This window comes from Tamandua tetradactyla, chromosome 9 (assembly GCF_023851605.1).
Source record: "Tamandua tetradactyla isolate mTamTet1 chromosome 9, mTamTet1.pri, whole genome shotgun sequence".
In the NCBI taxonomy this organism is placed as follows: domain Eukaryota; kingdom Metazoa; phylum Chordata; class Mammalia; order Pilosa; family Myrmecophagidae; genus Tamandua; species Tamandua tetradactyla.
Genome location: NC_135335.1, coordinates 24581036 through 24602276, shown reverse-complemented (window position 1 = coordinate 24602276; position 21241 = coordinate 24581036). Strand labels below are relative to the sequence as shown.

Here is a 21241-nt window from a genome sequence, read left to right as displayed (position 1 = left end):
CTGGTAATCAACTCCTTCCCTCTTTGAAACTCTGGAGTCTCAGGAATTGGATGGGCAGAAGACTCCAGGGCCTTGGTCTGGGAACACAAGCTTCTGTTTTTTTATTGTTTTTGTTGTTTCTGTTTTTGTTTTTGTTTTATCTCAGTGATTCTTTTTTTAATGTTTAATTTTTTTAATACTAAAAAACCCACCAAATAAATGCAAACATTCGTAATTTTTGATCATTCCACTCTACATATATAATCAATAATTCACAATATCATCACATAGTTGCACATTCACCATCATGATCATTTCTTGGACAATTTGCATCTATTCAGAAAAAGAAATAAAAAGAAAAGTGAAAACAATTAATACATACCATACCCTCACCCCTCCCCTTCACCGACCACCAGCATCTCAATCTAAATTTATTTTAACATTTGTTCTTCTTATTCTTCATCTTTATTCCATATGTTTTACTCATCTGTTTATAAGATAGATAAAAGGAGCATCAGACACAAGGTTTTCAGAATCACATAGTCACAGTGTGAAAGCTATAGCATTATACAATCATCTTCAAGAAACATGGCTACTGGAACACAACTCCACATTTTCAGGCAGTTCCCTCCAGCCTCTCCACTACATCTTGGCTAACAAGGTGATATCTGTTTAAGGCGTAAGAATAACCTCCAGGGTAACCTCTCGACTTTGGAATCTATCTGCCATTAACACTTTATTTTGTCTCATTTCACTCTTCCCCCTACTGGCCGAGAAAGTTTTCTTAATCCCCTGATGCTGAGTCTCAGCTCATTCTAGGGGCTTTCTCAATCCTTTGATGCTGAGATTTGCTCATTCCAGGATTTCTGTCCCACGTTGCTGGGAAGGTCCACACCCCTGGAAATCATGTCCAACATAGACAGGAGGTGGTGAGTTTGCTTGTTCTGTTCAAGCCTCTGTTTTTAATTTGTTTTATATAACTAAAAGCAAAAAAAAAAAAACCCTAGTGAAACCGGAGATGGGGGTTGACTCAAAGCAGACACCTCTACAGAGCCAGTACACACCAAGGGGACATTCAGGGTTCTCTTGAAATCCTTAGGCCTGCAATGCTCAGCTGCAGAGATCAGCATACACCAAGTTAGAAAAACCGCAACCAAGACACATGCACAAACTTGCAAGCATGCCGAAATCATGAAGCCATTACTAAAAACATATGTATATGTCATGTCAGCCTGGTGTGGTGTGCAACAGCCTTCACGTCCAGGACACGGGGGACTCTTCAATTGCTCCTGCTAGATGAGAGGAAGCAGAGCTGAGAAGAATGCGCAAAGGAAGAAGCAGGGTCTACTCGGGCCCGATGTTTTATCTCACCCCACCAGGAACGCTGAGCCAAAACACCTGAGGCAGCGCCAGAAACATCCGATAAGAGACCAATATATCTGCTGCCTTCTTAAGATTCAAGAAACAAGCACGTACGCATACACACACAAACATACAAACATCAAAATGAAAGATTAATAAAAAGAGGGCAACCAAAAAAAATGGCACATGATCTTTCACTTATTAATTTAGTTTAAACCTCCAACACGCAAAAGTAATAAGCCACTGGGCATACCAATGAGGGGAGAAACAGAGAGAGAGGCAAGGGAGAGTGAGAGAGGGAGACAGAGAGGGTGGGGGAGAGAGAGAGAGAGGGTGGGGGAGAGAGAGAAAGAGAAAGTGAGGGAGATAGAGAGTGTGTGTATGAGAGAGAGAAAGGAGAAAGATAGACAGGCAGACAGAGAGAGAGAGAGAGAAGGAAAGAATCTAAACAATCCACCACAGCCAACAACAAGTCTCACAGAAGGAAAAGTACAGGCCCAGAATGAGAATTCCTTCCAATTCAAGAAGGAAAATCACTGACTTTAGCAATTGCAGGAACTACAAATCAACAACAAATTCTAGAGTAGCAGTTCTTTGGACAAAAATCCACTACGGATTTTAGAAAAGAAACTCAGTAATCCATTCTTCCTTCTTGAGATTTAAGAAACACATGGACACAAACTAAAAATAAAAATGAAAGAAAACAAAAAAAGAGACAAGCATAAGAAGAGCCCAAGTGAATGAACCGGAGAACAAGCACAGGCTAGAAACAAATAGACCATGCCACGGTCCCCTCCCCCACCATAATTTTATTGGATTTTTAAAATTCATTTTTGTATCATGAACCATAACACGTATGCAAAGAAAGCAATGGATTTCAAAGCACACCACACGAGTGCTCACAGAGCAGATTGCGGAGTTCCACAATTAGCCCCATGTGTTCTGTGATGGTGGTCGACAGGAATGATGCCCATTGGGGGTCGAGCAAACCTCGGAGAACAGCAATATTCACCTGGTGCTTGCTTAGGTATCACCTCCAGAATAGCCTCTTGAACACTCCCCCGCATTTTTTTACTTATAAACTTTTTTTAATTAATTAATTTTTTATTTATGATACATAAACACATACCAGCTCAAGCATTCTTTTCATATGCTCATTCTATTCTTGTTATATAATCAATAACTCACGCTATCATCGCTTACTTGCATATTCGTCCTCATGATCATTTCTTAGAGCATCTGCATCAATTCAGAAAAAGCAATGAAAAGAAAAAACAGAAAAATTCCTATGTATCGTACCGCTTACCCCTCACCTTCACTGATCAGCAGCATTTCAAGCTACTAAATTTATTTTAAAATTTGTCTCCGTTGTTATTTATTTATTTTAAATCCATGTGCTTTACTTGTCCAACGATAAGGTAGACAAAAGGAGCATCAGACCCTACAAGGCTCTCATGACCACACAGTCACACTGTGACAGCCATGTCATCCTAAAATTTTCTTCAAGAGACATGGTCACTGGAGCACAGCTGCACATTTTCAGGCGGCTCTCTCCAGCCTCCCCATTACACCTTAACTAAATAGGCACTATCTATTTAATGCATAAGAATAACCTCCAGGATAACCTCTCCACTACTGTTTGGAATCCCAGTCATTGACGCTTTATTTTGTCTCATTTCACTCTTCCCTCTTTTGCTTGAGAAGGTTTTCTCTATCCCTTCATGCTGAGTCCCAATGTAAGATTTCCGTCCCACATTGCCAGGAAAGCCCACACCCCCTGCCCCGCATTTTAGAAAATATTAGGACACACAAATAGTAAGCCGTAAGTCAAAGCAATGAGGGAGAGAATATGAACCAAAGTAGTTCTCAAAACAGACACCTTCTCAACAGAAAAATCCTTAGGCCTGCGAGGTTCGATCCCAGAGAGAAATTGACAGGCATCTAACTAGGAAAACCAGCTTGCACACCAACACATGCACACATGCGCGCACACTAACAGATCAGGAAAAAAACCTGAAAATTCCCATTAGTGACACACACTGAGGCCAGTATTTGAAAAAAATGTATAAATATAGCCAAACGACAGGTTTACAAACCAACCAAATTGGCCACAAAATCAGAGAAAGGCGAGTGTTCTACATGTGTGTTCACAAATGGGTACATAAATGATAAAATAAAATAAGAATAAAAACAAGGAGCATGACCAGATGCCAGGAGGGAGGGCTCAGGAGAGGGGCCGAAGGGAGAGGGGACCTGGAAGTGGGACACAGTGTCGAGTTTGATGGACATTGTGGGTCCGGATATGGGGTGGGACCTGCTGGGAGGCTGCACACGCGTCCTGTCACCCTGCCCCACCCCACCCTGCACCACCGATCGGTCCCGTCTAAATTCAAAAATTTAGAATTGCCATAGCCCACACAACTTTGCTTTGTATACATATTGTATTATATAATAAAAAAGTGGAGAAAAAACAAGCAACTAATGGGGGGACAAAGGTTAACATGAATTGGGTAGGTGGAAATACTAGTGGTCAATGAACAGGAGGGCTAAGGGTAGTACGGTATGTATGAGGTTTTTTTTTCCTTTTTCCCATTTAATTTCTTTTTCAAGATTGATGCAAATGTTTTAAAAAGTGTCATGGTGATGAAGGCACAACTATGGGATGATATTGTGAGCCAGCCACTGATCGTACACCAAGTACGGAACGTTCATATGTGAAGAATGTTTGTGCTTGTATGTTGTTTTGTCAATTAAAATATCTTTTTAAAGTAATGGGAGCAAGGAGGAGTAACTGTTTAAACTGAAACTTGAAAAATGAGTAAGATTTAGCCAGCTAGACTGGTATAGTAGTAGCACAATAAAGAAACTTTTGGTTAAAAAAAGACATCACTAAAGGCCCAGAGAAAACAGGACTTCAAGGAAATTACAGGTAGGTCTGTGTTACCGGAGCATAAAGGGTAAGGTTGGAGAGGGGGAGCGTCATGTGCATTCAGGTACTGAAGGACCTGTAGGGAATGCAACAGAGTTGAGAACATTTCCCTCTTTCTCCTACAAGGTCAAAGTGGAGTCATGAAAATTAAGGTTTCAGAATCAGACATGCATGTGTCATGACCACTAGCCAGCAATATTATCTTTGATAAGTTATTTAGCCTGCCTAAGTCTCAGCTTCCCAATCTGGAGAAAAGTAAATAGCATCAGATTTCTCACCTGCCATGCGGGAGACCTGGGTTTGATTTCCGGTCCATGTGCTTCCCCAAAACTGGCCAACGACAACAAAATATGCAACAAATGGTGCTGCAGTAATGGGATGCTCACATGGAAAAATAATGAAATATGACCCCACCGTACAGCATAGCAAAAAAAAAAAAAACAAATAAAATAAAAGAACGTCTATAGGTTTGTATGTTGTTTTATCAATAAGAATGTTTTTTTAAAAAAATGGCTTCTGGCAAAGGAGGCCCAGACGTGACAGAGGGAGTGAGGGAGGTTGGGAGGGAGGGATGGAAGGAAGGTAGGAACAAATGAATGAATGAATGAAGGAAAGCATGAATGAAGGAAGGATGGGCAGAAAGAGCAGCCTACCCAGAGGCCATCAGACTTCAGGAAGGCATGGCTCGGGGCCCAAGACTTACAGGAAATGGGATCCCAAAGAAACAAACAAAGAACAGAAAGAGGCCTAAGCGCAAAACAATTCATTTGGGATGAGCCTCCTTCAGCCTCGCTGTTCCCACAGGCCGCTTGATGACAGAACTGGCCCGAGTCCCGGGCTCCACTTTTCTACTTATTTTATTTTAATTTATTTTAAATTTTTGATGACATCATCCCCAACAGCCCGTGAAAGGTCAGGACAGCTGCTTTTCCTCGGTGTGGCCCAGTTCGCAGATCATGGTACCATTCACCACGCTCCCTTGTCTCTCACCAGAGGAGCAGTAGTTCAGACAAAGCCCTACCACCACACATCTTAGAACAGAAACTCAGTGATCCATACTTCCTTCTGGAGATTTAAGAAACACGCACATGCACACTCACATGCACAGTGAAAATGAAAGATAATGGACAGAAGGCAGCCATAAAAAGGGCCCATAGGAATGAACCAGAAAGTAAGCCCATGCTGGAAGCAATTGGACCAAGCCACAATCCCCTCCCCCACCTTTATTTAAAATTTTAAAAATTCATTGTTCATTGTGAAATGCAACATATATGCAAAAAAACAATGAATTTCAAAGCACACCACTACAAGTGGTTACAGAACAGAATTCAGAGTTCCAGGATTTTAGGTTTCCCCTCCTGACAGTGGATTTCAGGTTTTCCTTTTTGACACTAGAAACTAAGAAATAGCAACGTGTGTGTGTCAATAAAAAATAAATAAGTAAATAAAACCGAAAAACTTGGGCCCAGTCAGGCCGTGGGGACATTAAGGCCAAGAAGAGCTGAAGCAGCCTGAAGAACGTTCAACATTCGACAAGGGCGACTTCCAACAGGGAGTGCGGCCAGGTGCCAGGACGGAGGGCTCAGGAGAGGGGGGAAGGGAGGGAGAAGTTGGAAGCAGGACGAGGGGTCAGATGGGACGGATGGTGCAGGCACAGATGAGGTGGGGCCTGCTGGGAGGCCACTCACGCGTCCTGTTGCCCCACCCCGCCCCGCCCCACCCCGCCCATCCAGCCAGTCATCCCGCCCAATCGCCACACCAGCCCCGCCGCAGAGACGGGGCCTCCATGGCCCCACCCCTCCCTCATGCACGCTGCGCCTGGGCCATGCCCATACTGTGGACCGAGCACCTCCTCCTCGACCGGGTGCCATTTCCCCACCTCCCCTTGCCAACCCCACCCACGGCCGTCACTGAGACGGTCGGCCTGGCGGGCCCCATCCATAGAAGAGCAGCTGCGCAGGGGGCGCCCGCCGAGCGTCATGGACAGCAGCAGTGGGAAGGCTGGCCTGCCGCCCTTCCCCACTCTTGGTCGGGGTCCGCCCAAATAATGTCGGCTGCCTTCTGCAGAAGGAAATAACAAAAAGTATATAATAATAATAGTCCAAATGAGAGATGGTAACGAGAAGGCAACCATGAAAACGGGCCCGAACGAGGGAGTGAAATAATAGGAAGTGAACACACACTGGAGACCAATGAGTTGAAGGCCCAGTTGTAACTGGCAAATCAGGGTCTAAGAGATGGTTTTGGGGGCTGACATCCTCATGTAGATATTCTTTTTCTCCTTCTGGCACGTTGGAGTAGACAAGTCCTCAAGCAAGCTTGTTTCTGCCTGTGCCTGGGACTGTTGCAACATGAGAAGTCCTGCCAGTATCCAAAGGCAGTCAAGCCTTTGTAGAAACACAGCCAAAAAAACCTCTGCTTTCTTTTTTTTTCTTTTTCCATCAGCCCTGCCCCCTTGTGCCAGGGCAAAAATGAGTGACCTCCACTTTGACCAGGTTCACCTGAGCTGGGGGCCTATTTTTAGTAGTCAGAGTTTGTTAATTAATTCCAGAATTGGCGATTGCTTGGGCTCAGCCCTTGCTGCTCGTAAAGTCTCTTTCCTTTCCCCTCTGGAAAGCAGCCTGTGGGGGAAGGGCACTGGCTGCTACGGCTTTGGGAACTCATGGTTCTGGGGGGACTTGCAGGTGGTCCAGCTGGTCCAAACTGGGGTATGCTGTGTTTCTCGTCACTGACTTGGCCCCAGGAGCTGTTTTGTACTGTTTCTAATTATTTAGTAGTTGTTCTGGAGGACAAAGTAAAATGCACACATTGCCAAGCCATCATCTTGGCCCAGAAGTCTGTAGACTGGTTTTAATGGCTTCAAATTACCAAGCCCTGGTGTCTGAATTACTTGAGGGAGGGATTCCACTTGAGCTGGGCTTCACCCCTCCCCTGGGGAAGTCACAGGCTCCGGGCAAGCCCTTGAACAAGCTTGTTTCTGCTATGCCTGGGGCAGTTGCAGTCTGAGAAGTCCTGTCACTGTATCCAAAAGCAGTCAAGCCTTTGCAGAAACACAGCCAGAAAAGCCCATTTCCTTTTTTTTCTTTTTCCATCAGCCTTGCCCCCTTGGCACCAGGACAGAAATGAGTGACCAGGTTCACCTGAGCTGGGGGCCTATTTTTCATAGTCATAATTTGTTAATTAATCCCACAATTGGCGTTTGGTTGGTCTCGGCCCCTGCTGCCAGTAAAGTCTCTTTCCTTTCTCCTCTGGGAAGCAGCCTGTGGGGGAGGGGCTCCCTCCACCATGGCTTGGGGAACTCACTGCTCTAGGGGGGCTCACAGCCTGTCCAGCTGGTCCAGACTGGGGTAAACTGTGTGTCTGGTCATGGATGTGGCCCCAGGAGATATTCTGTACTGTTTATGGTTATTTAGTAGTTGTTTTGGAGGATGAACTAAAGCACACACATTGCTAACCCACCATCTTGGCCCCACACCCACTCCATGAAGTTTTGCCAGCTGGCCATTGTGTTTCTTGCTTCTTTCTGATCCCCAGAGTGATTGTTTCCTCCAAGAGTTCCTTCCCCCCAGCTCCTTCATTTCTTGCATGCAATATGACTTGGCTTAGGACTTGTCACAATTTTTTTTCCATCTTTTACAGAAGGCCAGGGTAGGCCTGCTTTCAATGTCTTTACAAATGGCCTATCTTTAGAGTTAGGAAGGGACATTTTCAGTTGCTAGAACAGGTTAGAGATTTTATGAGGGTACAAGGAACAGAGCTCTGTAACTGAAAAGGAAAGATTTATCTTATGCAGCACAGGGCTGAAAACTGTATTCTGAGATGAGAGGATTAAACTTGTGTGCTCCAGAGTTAAATGCAACTTGTAGGAGAAAATGGATACTCCACACTTTGCTGTTCAGATCTTTGGCTTCCTAAACAGCAATGATGGGATTAAGTGTTTTTGAAGGTTCAAGAGAGGATTACAAAGGTGTAAATTGGATCATGTCTATTAACATAGGGCCTGGACCACCAGACCTGATTAAATCAAGATAACTCCTTTCTCCACCAATCAGAACCTGAGAATATTTTCCTACCTACTGCCAAGTCCTGCTTGACCCCTCCTTGAGGGAGGGTCTCATAATTGTTGCTTCCTATTGAAATGGAGGTTGAAGGATATTAAGGAATGATGAGAAATAAAGAAAGAAGGAAGGAGAGAGAGAAGGAGAAAGAGAGAGAGAGAGAGAGAGAGAGGGAGAGAGAGAGAGAGAGAGAGAGAGAGAGAGAGAGAAAGAGAGAAAGCGAGAAAGAAAGAAAGAACGAAAGAAAGAAAGAAAGAGAGAAAGCGAGAAAGAAAGAAAGAAAGAAAGAAAGAAAGAAAGAGAGAAAGCGAGAAAGAAAGAAAGAAAGAAAGAAAGAAAGAAAGAAAGAAAGAAAGAAAGAAAGACACAGACGGGCTCAGGGGATCTGAAGCTTGAGTTTGCATCAGACCATTTTATTCTTAACCAGATCCTAGTTATATACTGCAAGAAGACAATAGGCATGCATGCATTTCCTGAGGGGACAAAGTTCTTATCTTTCAATGTTCTTCTTTCATACTTAAGATAACCATTTGGGGTAAACAAACATTCTCTTCCTGCTGCCAACACCCTAGTGCCATCTACTCCCAAGTAGTTCCACAGGTCTTGTGTTAATCCTATTTGCTATACGTAATCCTGTATAGGTGGACTCCTAAGTGCTCCACCCACCTGCCTGTATATAAATATGCCAATACCGTGCTCTCCTACCACATTATCAGATGCAAGAATGTCTGTGGAGAGCACCCTGGGAGACCTCCTACAGTGACAATCAGGGCCTACCTACACAAGGCAAATTGGGAGAGGGGATGTCATGGGTGTGGGAGCTGGATTGTGGTGGGGCCTTGACACCCTCAGTGCCTACTCTGTGCTGGGCATGAGATTCCACCTCTCAAGTGAATGTAAATTGTATTGGGCTCATCTCAAATAACAAGCTTTTTATTGTGGTTTCTGGTTCCTCAGAGAGCCTTGACCAAAATCACCCAAGATCTTGCTAAATATACCGATGTCAATGTCCCTTTAGGTCCTGAGGAGTTAGATGAGGAGTGACTAAAATCTGTATCTGTCAAAGTGCCCTGAGGAGACAAGCCTGAAGCCAAATGTGAAACTGATTTTCAGGATGTCTCAGTGAGGATGGGTTTATGTAGAACTGTGGTAAGTGGAGTGACTACAGCTATGTACCCCAATATTCTGGTATTAAAATTCTTTGACTGACTGATGGCTGAGGTCTGTTTAGGAGTTAACCTTAAAGTACATCTGGACAAAAGTTCCAAAGAGGGAGCTCAATATCCTTAAGAAAAGGAGGGAAAGAGATAGCTGCGGAGAGTTTGGTACTGGTAGAAGCCAAAGCTGCAAGCCGTAACTGGTCCTTAAGCTGAGAACAGCAATCCTGGAACTATTTTAAGTGAGAGAGTGTAGTGATTAGATCTGTATCATGGGAAAGCAGATTTTTGGAGAACTGAGTGGATGCTGAAGGTCTCAGCAGTTGGAAGTTGGTGTTGGCATCCAGGTAGCTTTAGTGAGGGAGGTAGTGTTCCTTCACTGTAGTGTGTGATTTCAGGATGTGTGTGCTTTCACTGTAGGCTCCTCAGTGTGGTGAGTCTGGGGGATTATTATCCACCAACTGGCTAGTATCTTAATGTAACAGACCTGAAGCTAAGAATACTTTTTCCTTCTCAGTAAATCTTCTCGATTGTCAGGGGTTCCATGGTCATGAGGGAGGGGACAGAGTTTTTGTAAAGGCAACCAGAATCAGTCCTCACTCCAACTTCACCCATATGCTTCCTCCCTTCTGGAGACAGGGGTTACCTGCCTCCAATGACCTCTGTCAGCCAATTTTTAAATTTCTCTAGTCAAATGAGGCACAGAGGTCATATTTTTCACTCTGAAGTTCCTGGATTAGTATGAAGATCTGTATTGTTTTCAACTAGGTAGTTGATTCTATGATATGTCGCCTTTACACATTTTTACATGGGGCATTCATTTTGCTAGGTTTGAATATATAGGTTTATGGGAGCTATTAACATTTGACTAAAAAACATTTTCTGGCTTTTAACCAATCATCAGAAGCACATTCTAAGCTGAATATGTTAAATGCGTCCATAATCTCTTCTCATAGTTTTTGGTTTATTATTATTTTTACTTTTAATACATATGTGTTCTAGTTTACTAGCTGCCGGAATGCAACACACCAGAAATGGAACGGCTTTTAAAAGCGTGAATTTAATAAATTGCTAGTGTACAGTTTAGAGACTGTGAAAATGTCCAAATTAAAGCAAGGCTCTAGAAATGCCCAATGTAAGGCATCCAGGGAAAAATATCTTTGCTCAAGAAGGCTGATGATATTCAGGGTTTCTCTCCCAACTGTAAAGGTGCATGACAAGCTTTCATTGGCTAGCTTTCTCTCCAGGCTTCCTGTTTCATGAAGCTTCCCCAGGGGTACTCTCCTTCTTCATCTCCATAGGTCTCTGGCCATAAAGGCTCTGTGAATCTTTCCAAAAATGCTTGCTTCTTTTAAAGGATCCCAGAAAGCTAATCAAGACCCACCTTGAGTGGGTGTCATCATATCTTCCTCTATTCAAAAGTTAATACCCACCATTGGGTGAGTCACATATCTGTGGAGATAGTCTAATCAAGTTTCCAACATACAGGGCTGAATAAGGTGTAAAAGAAATGGTTGCTCTCACATAATTGGATTGGGATTAAGGTGTGGCTTTTCTAAGGTACATAAATCCTTTCAAATCAGCACACACATGCACATAGAAAATTACCCAAGCCTGTACCCTTACATCCTCTATTCACATTAGGAATTAGATTATTTCCCACATCCAGAAGCCCTGCTCAGGCACTTATCATAATCCCTTTACCCTCTCCTTTCAAAATACAAACACAACTTTGATGTATTAAAAATGTGAAATGGTTTTACTTCTTTCTTGACTATTTAATCAAGTTAAGTATTCTATATTAATTTGTGGCTGACTTTCTCACTATCATTATAATTATGAGGTTGACCTATATTACAAGTAGAGTAGTTAGTGCCTGTTATTTGATGACACAGTCTATTGTATAAATATATCACCATTTATCCATCTTACTGTTGTAGAGGTTTGCATTCTTTTCCAGCTCAGACCTCTTGTAAATAATACTGATGTGAACATTTTTGTATGTATTTTGGCATACATATATGTTAATAATTCTGATGGTTATAAAACTTGTAGCAGAAAACTTTGGTCATAGGGTATGAGTATGTCAAAGTTATTTGATAATGCAAAATAGTTTTCTACAGTATTAGTACCAACCTAAGTTCTCTCCAGCGTGTATGAGCACTTTAGTAATACAACTTGTTTACCAATGACCTTTAAATTTAACATTTAAAATTTCAGTTTAGAGCCCCTAGCAATCATATCCAGGTTTCTGTAACCTAACCAGATATTGAAATGACTAAATCAATCATACCTTTTATCACTGGTTTGTTTCTACTTCACATTTGGCCTAATGATCCCATTTTAAATCTTAGTGTGCTTACCATGACCCATCCACTTTGGGGTGCCTGAACACTAGGTTTTCTTCCCTGAGCTCCACTCAGCCTCCTACCCTTAAAAGTCAGTCCTTACTTTGAAGGGAAACATCTGCTCCTGGGCTCTCCTCTTTCTTGGATTTTGTCCCTACGTAGCCTCGACAGTGACTTGAAAGAGTAATTATTTTGTGTGTATTTGTGCTTGTATAGTGTGTTTCCCAAGTTTTTTTCATATTGAAATCTTGATCTGCACTTCCATTTTATGGATTATGTGAAAATCTATTTCCAGGTTGACAGGTTGGAAGGGTTCTCAGAGCAATCTAGCGAGACCAACACCCATCCACTTATGTACATAGTTTGATATACCCAACAGTTTAAAAGCTTATATGAAATAAACATACCATCGTACATTATGAATTCAGTGGTGTCAGAAAATCTACTCTGCCAGATAATTTTACTATTTCCCTCCTAAAAGATTGAGTTGCTCAAAGCTTGGATTTTTATCCTGTTTACTTGAGGTCCAAGTTGAGGATGCTGGAGAACTTTTCCTGGGTTCCAAGAGAGTAGATGGCAAAGGCTGGAATCAAACCCAGGTCCCAGTGATCTGGTCCCAAATCCCATATTCTTCCCACAATCCTATGCAGCTCCATAGTGGAGGCTTTCAATGTAGGTGGATTGGTAGGGTGGAGAAAAAATCAGTGGGCCCTTCAAATGTGGCAGTGAGTAGGGCCATACATTTTCTAGAATTTTCCAAGCTGAATATTTTCTCTTCAGCAGGAATGAAGAAACACCTTGGCAGCATCACTGCTTTCCTGACCAAGAGCTTGGATTCATATCCTCTGAATTGTCAAAGGATAGAAGAATAGTTTTCAGACTAGTGTGTGATTGGCTGCAGTTTGTGAGCTGAGTTCCCCTTGGCACTTAACTCAGTTACAGAGGACTCATTGCCCCTAACTGATAATTGTCCTTAATTTATTCTCACTGGAGAGGACTCACAGTGCACAACTCTCTTGAAGAAAGCCTTCACCACAAACCTTCATTCACAGACCTTTGCAGCATCCCTGGCAGAACTCCAGATAGGAGCCAGATGTCCCATCTGCCTGGATTTCCTGACAGACCCTGTCACCATCTAATGTGGGCACAACTTCTGCCACTCCTGCATCCAGCAGACCTGGGAGAATCTACAGGACAGACCCCCTTGCCCTGTCTGTAGGCACCAATGCCAAGACTGGCACTTCAGGAGCAATGCCCAGTTGGGAAGGATGAGTGAAATTGTCAAGCTCCTCCACATCACCAGAGGCAAGAGGAAGAGGCAGGAAGAGACACGCTTGTGCAAGCAGCACAGTCAGGTTCTGACCCTTTTCTGTGAGGAGGATAAAGAGGTGCTGTGTCCCCTGTGTGCTCAATCCCCTGACCACCAGGGTCACCATGTGAGGCCAATAAATGAGGCTGCCTCTCACCATAGGAAAAGACTTCACAGTTACATTATGTCCCTGAAGAAACAAGTGGCAGAACTGGAAAATCTAACATCCATGCATGACAGAAATCTATCAGAACTGAGAGAGAAGGTAGAAACCCAGAGGCAGAAATTATTCTCTGAATTTGAGCACCTGAATCACATTTTAGAATGTGAGCAAGAAGCAGTACTTTCAAGGTTAGCTGATGAAGAGGAGAAAATTCAGCATAAACTCAATGAAAACAGCATCATTTTCAGAGTTTATCTACACACTCAAAAGTTTGCTAACAGAGGTTGCAGAGAAGAGTGTAATGTCAGAAGTGAAATTACTGGCAGACATCAAGAGTATCCACCATAGATATCAAAGCCTTAAATCTCCAGTCCCTTATTCCTTCCAGTTAAGGAAAGAAGGACTGAGTCTTCCCCTGCAGTCTTCAGCTCTGCAGAAAATTAAACAGAAATTTACAGAAGATGTCATGCTTGATCCTGAAACAGCACATCTGAATCTGCTTGTCTCTGAAGATAAAAAGTCTGTGATATTTGTGAAGAAAAAGCAAAGGCTTCAACCTAATTCAAAGAGATTTATGATTGACCTGGCTGTACTGGGTTCTGAAGGATTTGATTCTGGCAGACATTATTGGGAGGTTCAAGTGGGTGAGAAGCCTGAATGGGCTGTGGGGGTTTGTAAAGATTCCCTTCCCAGGAAGGGACAGGGATTCCTGTCAGGACAGAACAGAGGCTGGACAATCCAGCTGTTGGATGGAGTCTATGTTGCAGAAGGCACTGCTCCAATCACTATTCCATTAACAGAAAAGCCCAGAGAAATTGGTATTTATCTGGACTATGAGTTGGGTGAGATTACATTTTACAGTTTGAATGAAAGGTCTCATATCCATACCTTTACTGATAGATTTTCTGAAATACTCAAGCCATACTTCTGTGTTGGGCATGATTCTAAACCTCTTACTATCTGTGCAGTAACAGATGATGAATGAGAAACTACCTGCATGGCTGTCTCACTGCTGCTTTGTCTTCCTGCAATTTTTGGAATGTACAGAGAACAGTGCACCACTACCCATGAATTTAGTACTAAAAACATTTAAAAAATGCTTCTATGACTGAAACACACAAGGTTCTTTCAGCTAATCATTGTTTCAATGGATGTTGTTGGAACTACAGATCTTTTGGGTACTGCTGTGTAAATTGTTTCTGGAATTGTAATATTAGAGTGTAAAGAACTGTAGCTTTTCACCTCCAATAAATGCATTGTGGGTATGATTACATGTGTTCTGAATTTACACATTTATCTGTTTTAAAAATATATTAAAATTGTGGAAAGAATTTGGACAGACAATTCCCTGTGAATCTCTCAGGTTTTTGTGCATCTTGTGAAAGGAGAAGCTGATCTACCCTATTATTCAAGGTTGATCACACTGGGAGCAGTCTTGTAATGTAGATAAAGTACTTCCATCTGGAGCAAAGGGCAAGTTTGTTTATTGTAGTGTAAAATAAACATTATTTTCTCCCTCAAAAGCAAATGTCAGCTGATTTGCTACTCATTATAAAGGACTTGGGTTTTGCTAATTACCAGTGGTGTGTCCTAGGTTAAAGTGTCATAGAAAACATGGAGTTAATGCCTATTTTCCTTAAAAAATGTCTATTTTTCTAAACCCCATATTTCTGGCAACTTCAGAGGCATAACTTCCATCATGCATTCCAAAGACCTGTCCAAATACAAAAATCTCAATAAACAACAAACTTAAATATATAGTGGCTCCATCATGTCTGTATAGTATCTATTAAGTCCCCTATGTCCAGGTGAAATTTGCCAGTTGGGTCATTTTTGCCATATGCAATTTTGCTTGGCAACAAAACTGACATACCACTTTGAGCTTCCTACTAGAGGAACAGAGGTAGGTCACTAAGTGAAATTAAATTAAGATAAAATACAGCTGCACAGTAGGAAAGTGTTTTGCTACCCTTTATAAAGACAAACATCATTATCATGTACACTTACATATAATAAACTAGATTTTTAAATAAAAAATTTGGTAAATTATGACAATTGGTAGATTCATGAAGCCATCGCCACAATCAAGACAAGAAAAATTCTGTCACCCTCCAAGACTTGCTTGTGCTTCTTTTTAGACTGTCCTTTCCTCCTTGCCCCCCAACTTCCCAGTCCCCAGGAAACCACGTGTTGATAATTGATTGGTTTATATATTCTAGAATTATGGCTTAGTGATATAATACACTTTTTACTCTTTGAGAGCAATTAATGATATTCTCCATAACCTCCTACCTTGTTAGGAGCTGGGCAAGTTCCAAATCCAGGTGAATCCACTCCAACCCCCAGCAGATTCCCTTCCTCATGTATTTTTCTTAGTTCTACCTTTTAACTCTGGTTCATACATCATATAAATATCCATGTTTCTCCTTTGAAGTACATGATTTATTTGAGGTGCAATCTGAAATGTAATTACCAAGTCAGAAAATACAATGATAGTTCTCTAATGATTCAAGGGTGATATGAATGGATAGAGCAAATGATATGGGAAGATGGAAATGTGACAGAAAAACCCTGTGGAGTTGAAAAGTTACCCATTGTAGCACTTACTTTCCACTTCTGTATTTCTGTATTACCCCACATGTCTGCTGCATAGATTCAACTGGATATTTAGGTGAAGCACTCGAAATAGCACATATAACATATGAACTTAGTAAATGATGGCTATGCTTAGGAAACTAATTAGAGAGCCAAATATATTGTGAGAAACAATGTAGACTTGTGCATACTTACAGGTTATTCAGAAAACATCCACAGTATTTACATTTCCCATTAAGGCATTTCCTTGGAAACATATTTTAAAATAGGATGAAGTATATGTGCCAACATAGTAGAAAAATAATAGAAAACAGCACTTGTAGCATATATAAGTTGCTTTAATTTTGAGTTATGTGAAGGGGAATGTTCTAAATCTATACACATATAAATCATTTAAATGTTTGATTTTATACACAAACTATTTGGGAAATTGAAGAAATCATTAGGTAATAGACAGAGGATAGGGATAAAGGTTGTTCTGTACTCATTCTACATAATGAAAATTTTCTAAAATATTTCAGATATTCTTTCTTTAAAATGTTTTATATCAGACCTATCTGGAAAGTAGTCATGTGTGTAAATTAAATGAAAATTTTGCTCTCCTCTGAGTAGATGGCCTTCACATGAACATGAGGCAAAGTCTACACACAGTTGCTCCCCTCTCCTTCTGCACTGTAGCACCTTGGTGGAGGGAGCTGTTTTTCTTGTCTCCCAGGCTTCTGGCCAACCTGCACCCACTGTGAGCACTCAAAAAATTTGTTGAATTAATATATGACTGAAATAACCTGTCAATGGATAGGAAGCCAAGTAGATATTCTATAGCTCAACATTAAATCTCTAAGAAAGATAAGGCCTATAGATACAGGTCCAAAGGTTATCATAATTTACTGGCTGAAACCTTGTACAACAAAGAAATTATCTAAATCACATCTCCAGGTCTTCCAAAAGTATAATTTTAGTTCATTATGCCCAGGGAGATCTGTTGCCCACCCCGATTTGATGGTGCTCATCCAGAGCCCTGCTATCAGCTTCTCAAATTCTCTTATAGAGCCTCCAACATCCAGAGTTAACATAGAGGAAGGAAAGACATTGCTAAAGGGAGTTTGTCTGCTAATTGTGTATCTGTGGAAGTGAAAGATTGCATGAATGAGTTTGGGATGCCAAAATAGACAGCTAAGGGCAGATTCTGGAAACATATGTTTTTTAGGAAGAGAGAATATCAAAATGACCTAAGAAGTAAGTGTCATGGTCAGGTTCATGTGTCTACTTGGCCAAGTGGTGGTACCCATTTGTCTGGTTGAGCAAGTGCTGGCCTGTCTGTTGCGATGAGGGCATTTTATACACTTAAATCATGGTCATGTCAGCTGCATCCACAGCTGATTCCATTAGTAATCAGCCAAGGGGAGTGTCTTATGCAATGAGTGATTCTTAATCTAATCACTGGAGCTTTTAAGGAGGATTCAGAAGAGACAGGCTCTTTTCCTGCTTCGGCTGGTAAGCCTTTCCTGTGGAGTTCATCCAGACCCTCTATCAGAATTGTCAGCTTCACAGCCTGCCCTGGGGATTATGGACTCTGCATTCCCACAGTTATGTGAAACACTTTTGTAAATTTTATATTTGCAAGTGTTTCCTGTTGACTCTGTTTCTCTACAGAACCCTAACTAATATAACTTGGTACTGGGAATGGTTCTTAAGAAATGGAATCTTAAAAATGGGTTTTTATGAATGGTTTTCTACTCTGACTGGACTCAAAGGCACTAAGGGTTTTGATTCCCATAATCAGAATGACACTCCCAATCCATGGAGTGAGTTGGCAAAAGAGATAGTCAAAATATCACCATTCAATCTTCCTAATTCCTCACGTGTATAAAGCCAGGCTGTGGGGGATAATGTTTTTTACATCTTTACAGAGCTTTTTGGAAGTAAGAGGTATAGATATGTTGGCCAGTTGTTGTTAGATACACTGGATACATTAAGGAGTGAAAGGGAAGGGCTTAAGACTTCAAATGAGAATTTTAAGTGCAGTCTAACAGATGTAGAAGTTTCTGTGAGTATCCTGAGGGAAAAACCTTACTTCCTGTAGCCATAGACTTGAGATCTTTGAAAATCAGACTCAGAATCTTATTTTTAGAGTAGCAACTTTACAACATAAACTGAAATCTTAATGTTGCCTGGTGTCTGCCATTAAAGTGAGGGCATTGACTGGAAAGGAGTGGGACCCTGAAAAATGGGATGGTGACATATGGATTGTTAATGATGTAGGGGGTGAGGTTGAAACCCTAGGTTATACTGAGTCTTCTGTAGACAACCCTGTAATAGTCTGCCCTGAAGACATAGCCGCCCCACCTCCAGTCTGCCTTGAGGAGTTGGCTGCCCAACCCCCTCCTGAAGGGATTAGCTCCAGAGTGATTAATCCTGTTTCACCAGATGAAATTGCAAATGAATGTCCTGAAACAAATGGCTTGGAAGATATTTCTAATTCTTTTTATGACCCACCCCCACTACTGCTCATATCCACCAGACCTATAACTAGATTAAAGTCCCAACAGGCCCCTAAAGGTGAGTTGCAAAATATCACACATGAGAAGGTACACTATACTCCAAAAGAACTGTGTGAGTTTTCCAATTTATGCAGACAAATATCAAGAGAATATGTATGGCAATAGATTGTAAGGGTGTGGGACAATGGTGGGAAGAACATAAGGCTGGATCAGGCTGAATTTATTGATATGGGCCCACTAAGTAGAGATTCTGCATTCAATGTTATAACACGAAGGGTTAGAAAAAGTATTAACAGTTTGTTTGAATGGCTGGTTGAAACATGGATCAAAAGGTGGCCAACATTGCCTGAGGTTGAAAAGCCAGAATTTTCCTGGTGTAATGTAGATGAGGAGATCCAGAGGCCTAGAGAAATTGGAATGTTAGAGTGGATTTATCATGCAAAGCCTGCTCTTACACCCCGGGAGTGTCTGAAGGATGCACCTTTTACCAGAACAGTGAGAAATAAATTTGTGAGACTAGTACCATCATCACTGAAGAGCTCTGTGGTTGCACTTCTCTGTAGGTCAGATATTACTGTAGGAACTGCTGTCAGTGAGCTGAAATCCTTAAACACAATGGGAATAACTGGATTCTGAGTTGGCAGAAGCCAGGTGTCCGCACTTAATCATCAAAAACAGGGTAGATGTGGCTATTATTATAGACAGCAAACTCAAAGCAGAAGTCAAAATAACCTGACTCACAGAGATTTGTGGCATTGGCTAGTAAACCATGGGGTACCTAGAAATACAATAGAAAGGCAGTCTACTAAATTCTTGGTCAAGCTGTATAAATAAAAGAGTTCTAGATCAAGTGAACAGAAGTCTGACCTGAAGTACAAAAACACAGTCTTTGCCCCTTAATCAATTTCCAGATTTGAGACAGTTTACAGACACAGAGCCCCTTGAATAAGGGGAGGTCAGGTTCTGTTGTGGGAGAACCATGTTACATTGCCACAAATTTATACTGTTAATCTTCCTCCAAGCCTTCCCTAAGGAAACTGATTACCTTTTACCAGGGTAAGTGTGCATTGGGGAAAAAGAAATGAGCAAGTATTTCAGAGATTATTAGACACTGGTTCAAAAGTGACATTAATTCTGGGGACCCAAAATGTCACTCTGGACCACCAGAGTGGGGGCTCATCAAGGCCAGGTTAACAATGGAGTTTTAGCTCAGGTCCACCTCACAGTGGGTTCAATGGGCCCCCGGATTCATTCTGTAGGTACTACCCCAGTTCCAGAATGTATAATTGGAATAGGCATACTGAACAACTGGCTGAATCCCCACACTGGCTCTTTAATTCATGCAGTGGGGGGCTATTATGGTGGGAAAGACCAAGTGGAAGCCACTAGAACTGCCCCTACCTAGGAAAATAGTAAATCATAAACAAAACCAGATTCCTGGAAGGATTGCAGAGATTACTGTTACTCTTAAGGACTTGAAGGATGCAGGGGTGGTGATTCTCACCACATCCCCATTCAACTCTCTTATTTGGCCTGTGCAGAAAACAGATGAGACTTGGAGGATGAGAGTGGATTGTTGTAAGCTCAGCCAGGTGGTAACTCTAATTGCAGCTGCTGTTCTAGATGTGGTATCATTGCTTGAGCAAATCAATACATCCCCTGGCACCTAATATGCAGCTATTGATCTGGCAAAAGCTTTTTTCTCAAGAGCTATTAGTAAGGACCACCAGACACAGTTTTCTTTCAGCTGGCAAAGTCAGCAATATACTTTTACTGCCCTACCTCAGGGGTACATCAACTCTCCAGACCTATGTCATAATGTCCACAGGGACTGTGATCATTTCTCCTTCCAACAAGACATCACACTTATCCATTACATGGATGATATCATGTCGATTGGACCTAGTGAGCAAGAAGTTGCAGCTACTCTAGACTTACTAGTAAGGCATTTGTGTGTCATAGGATGGAGATAAATCCAACAAAAATATAGGGGCCTTCCATCTCAGTGAAATTTCTGGGTGTCCAGTGGTGTGGGTCATGTCGAGATATCCCTACTAAGGTGAAGGATAAGTTGCTGCATCTGGCCACTCCTATGACCAAAAAAGAGGCACAATGCCTATTTGGTCTCTTTGGATTTTGGCGACAACATATTCCTCATTTTGGTGTTCTACTCCAGCCCATTTATGGAGTGACCAGAAAAGCTGCTAATTTTGTGTGGGGACCTGAACAAGAGGAGGCTCTGTGACAGGTCCAGACTGTTGTACAAGCTGCTCTGCCACTTAGTCTGCATGATCCAGGAGATCCAATGCTGCTGAAAGTGTCAGTGGCAAATAAGGATGCTGTCTTGAGCTTTTGGCAGGTCCCTATATGAGTATCACAACACAGACCCTTAGGATTTTGGAGCAAATCATTACCATCTGCTGCAGATAAATACTCTCCTTTTGAGAAATGCTTTTGGCCTTCTACAGGGCCTTAGTAGAGACTGAACACTTAACCATGGGCAACCAACAAGAGACCTGAGTTGCCTATCATGAGCTGGAGTGTGGTCTGACCCACAAAGCCATAAAGTTGGGTGTGCACAGCAGCACTCTATTGTAAAATGGAAATGATATATATGAGATAAATCCAGAGCAAGTACTGAAGGTACAAGTAAGTTACATGAAGAAGTGGCCCAAATGCCCATGGTCTCCACTCCTGTTACATTACCTTCTCTTTCCCAGACCAGAGCTATAGCCTCTTGGGGAGTTCCTTACAGTGAGTTACTGAGGAAGAGAAAACTCTGGCTTGGTTTGCAGATGGCTCAGCATGACATGCAGGTACCACCCAAAAGTGGAGAGCTG

General features: G+C 42.0%; 1 pseudogene; it reads left to right on the top strand.

The window, feature by feature from the left end:
• Positions 1 to 5912: 5912 nt before the first annotated feature.
• LOC143645629 (tripartite motif-containing protein 75 pseudogene) lies at positions 5913 to 14290 on the top strand (annotated as a pseudogene).
• The last annotated feature ends 6951 nt before the right edge of the window (positions 14291 to 21241 follow it).